This window comes from Mycetomoellerius zeteki, unplaced genomic scaffold, assembly GCF_001594055.1.
Source record: "Mycetomoellerius zeteki isolate Tzet28-1 unplaced genomic scaffold, Tzet1.0 scaffold343, whole genome shotgun sequence".
Lineage (NCBI taxonomy): Eukaryota > Metazoa > Arthropoda > Insecta > Hymenoptera > Formicidae > Mycetomoellerius > Mycetomoellerius zeteki.
In genome coordinates this window covers 308,790-312,708 of record NW_017257331.1, presented here as the reverse complement: position 1 = coordinate 312,708, position 3,919 = coordinate 308,790, and positions in this window count along the sequence as shown.

The window sequence follows — 3,919 nt, the reverse complement described above, 5'->3', positions numbered from 1 at the left end:
TCTCCTAAAACGAGATATTGTTTATAGTTGTTTAGCTTGCGAAAAAGAGCTTGGAAGAAGAAAGGGGGGGTGTTTTTGTTCGGGTGTCTATATATATTGACTATTACTGTAGGCTCATTTAGAGTAATTACTTTAATAATGATGTATTCTATCGAAGGATGCTCTATTTCATTAAATTCTAGCATTTCGTAAGATAAATTCTCGCGAATCAAGGTGCATATACCTCTAATGCCAGGTTGTGTGATATCTTTTCTAAGGATTTTAAAACCTTTGACTTTAAAGTTATTAGCTTCCCTAAGAAGGGTTTCCTGTAAGCATATGACATCGTATTCGTTTGCGATGGATAAAAGCGAAAGGAGATTGTGGCGGATGCCGCAGCAGTTCCATTGAAAGATTTTAATGCCATGCTTTGAACGATGACGGGGGTTGTGCTCGTGCCCGGTGGGAGCCCCCCCGTCCCCAGCGCCGCCCCGCAGCCGGAGGCGCCCCGAAGGATCGGTCGGGACCACCCCCGCACTGGCGACGACGCGGGCCGGAGAGAACCCCCCCAGACCCTTCTGAGGATAACAATTGCTTTTATTTAGGTGAGGTAATTCAGTTCCGAAAATCATAACTTGCGCCTTGGTGATAAGCAAATCCATATGTGTCAGGGGAGCTGAACTGTTGACTACGAGAGTGAGGGAAGTAATCCGGAGATATTCTACAAGTATTGCCTATTCTGCCGCTTTGAGGGGGAATTGGGGATTGAAAAGTGCTGAAGAAGTTTTTTAACAAGTCCATGATTACTGTTAACGCGCTAGATAAATCGTTGTTTCGAAAGTGAGCCAGTAATTCGGTAACTGCAAAGAATAAATCTTTAAGTGGATTTTCATTGTTATTCTTGTTACCTGCGTTTTGCAAGTCTTGGGGTGGGGGGGAGACGTCCCGGAAGGCGACACCATTACCAGACAAACGAGGAGCCCTACCATTGAATTTATATGTCGCATTGCGGTGGGCCTCTACGTTTGTGTAAGACTCTTGTGGGGAAGAAGCGCCGCGATGATTTGGACGCTGTTGATGATTTGATTCCTTTCGGTGAATGTTGTTATGGGTCTGTCCTTCATAGGGAGATGTACGTAGACGACCTGATCGCATCTGCGTATGATTGGTACTTGGGGTCGGCAGCTTCCTCATCTAGAAGTTCAAATCTATTGTGATTTTCGGGCGTATGACTTTCTGTGTGTGTCCTCATCCTCGGAAGGTAAGGAAAATTATGGAGGTCAGGGCTACGAGGGGCTTTGGGTGAACCGGAAGGATGGGGACTAGGAGTATTGCTGTCTATGATTTTTCTAGCGTCTGCGATTGAGATATTCTCCACGGCGGCCAAATTAACTATAATTCGATTTCGTACGATAGGGCAAATATTAGCAGAGGCCCAGTGCCTCCTCTGGCAGTTAATACATTTAGGAGGGTCCTCGTGTAAATGACAGCTACCATTCATATCATTGTGTTTGCTTTCACCGCAATACAGGCACCTCGGTGTGCTTTTGCACGAGCTGCTGATGTGACCCATTCGATGACAGGAGTAGCAAATGTGTGGTCTAGGAATGAAAGGGCGAACTTCGTGTCTAACTTTATATAAAAATACTTCCTGTGGAAGGATTTGGCCTGCGAATTTGACTCGGATTGTTTTGGATGGAACATATTCAACTTTTCCGTCTTTTCCGCATCTGCGGTTTAACCTTTGTATTATACTTATATCCAGAATTTTAGCCCTGGGTGATTCGAGGTGGCTTCTAAGTGAATCTATATCGATTTGTTGAGGCACATCCTGAATGACACCTGTTCTTAATACTTTAAAAGCTGGAATGAATGCACGAAGGTTATGTTTTGGAAAGATCGGATTTTCCACAAGTTTGTTGGCCGCAGAAGGAGTTTTAACCTCAATGAGTATCTTACCCCTGCCGACTTTTTTAATTTCCGTGATGTCAGGTATGTCAGATTTAGCGATAATACCGCTGATAAGGGTGGAGTATAAAACATTATCACGGTTGTTTGAGTACACATAAACTGCGTACGGGCCCAGATCACGTGGGCTGTAACGTAGTACAACATTACCTGGGTCATGACCTTGCTGAGTAGCGGCGGAAGTGCCGGCAGTGTGGCTTCCGTAATTTGAGATGGCGGAGTGTTTTGAGGGAGGAGATACCTCGGGCGATGTATTTGCGTTCCTCTTGGAAGGATTTGCGAATTCATTCTGTCCTTTTTCCTTGCCATCTCGGTCTTGAAGGGTGCGCTTCCTTGATAGGTTATCTCCATCGACTTCCATTGGTAGTGACTCTGTAGGGTTTGCTGTGGCAAAGCTATGGTTGTAAGTTGCTGGATTGGTTGATGTCTTAGTGAGGTTAGATTCTGATGCAATATCGTCCGCTCTCGTGCGCATGGATTCAGAGATGCCGATTCCGGCCTCCCTAAAAAGATCGCTGAGAAGGGATTGAGGCACGTTATCAGAATGGGAGGAAATCGAATTCGTGAAATTAGTGAATGGATAATTCCTGGGCGGCGGAGGATCGTATATAAAGGACGGAGTGTCGAGAGCAAAGGAGGCACGGCGTGCACCGCCGCCACCCCCATCCCCCCTTCCCCCTCTTGCAACGAGGCCATGGCGCCTCGTTTGATTGTTAACTGATATAATTAACCGCTGGTAAGAGGAATGAGAGAAGTGAAAAAAGGAAAAAGAGAAGAAGAAAGAAAAGAAGAGAAGAGAAAAAAGAAAACGCTCTAAAAAGGGCAGAAAACACTCGCACGGGTAGAGCCCGAGAAGGTAGACCTTCTCACGCCGTTTGTACGAGAGATGATGATGCAATCGCAGTTTAACCTCGAATCGCACTCGAACCTCACCACATGAGTCTCGTGAGACTACTTCGTCGAAGATACATATGTGTTCTCTCCAATATATCTAGAGCACTATAAACGTAGGTATTCGCATGCCGCCATTTTTATTCCTTTCCCCACTCCTTGCTCTGTTCCCAGTTCCCACTTCGCCGCTGAGCTGAGAAGGCTGTCGTCGTCACGGTTGTTATTTAGATACCTTCTGTTGGAAATCTCGTACATAGTTTCGAGACGAAAAGGATATAAAAAAACTGAAATATTATATTGTTACGCCGAGTCCAGTGGACTCACGCTGCCTTCTTCTCGTTTTCACAGGGTTATCAACCCCTAGACTTCTAAGAAAAATAATAAAAATCTTTCTGGTGAGAAAGTTAGAGCAAAAGACTCAAATGTCTCCATTAATGTCTAATAAAGTTAAGTTAGAATCGGTGAACGCAAAGAGCTAATGCAACGCTGATGACACTTTCCGTGGACGACGCTATTAAATATGATAATTAATGTCAGCCAAGGCCCGATACGGGCGCCTAAACATTTCTCTAACAGCCAAGTCGCGGACGATCCCCACGATGTTTTTTTTTCGCGACCATAAAACATAAAAGTGACACGCGATGTCCAGGGGAGGTGTTTGACGGGCACGTGCCGACAGTACACTCGCGCTCGTCTTAATCGGTGCAAGTGCATTTTTCTCATAAATTAGGAAGATCATAAAAATTAAGATGACACCTGTTGAAACAACACAGATTCCATTCCTCCCCCACAACATTGACCAATCCAGAAGCCGGAAAAGTGTCCCATCACCCAAATTCTAACCCTTCCACCCAAGGGACAATCGGTATATAAATCAAGGTTTCGCGGCCCTGAAACATAACTTTTCTGATTTTTCCGTGGCAGTCACTATTTTTTTTCAACCGGCCAACGCTCTTCCTAATTTAGAAGCAGTGCGGGAGAATTTTTATTTTACTCGTATTATTGGCCAAGCGAGACTTTCAAATAGTGCTCTAGACCGCACCTCAGCACCCGGACCGCACTGCCCGAGCATCCAAGCCGA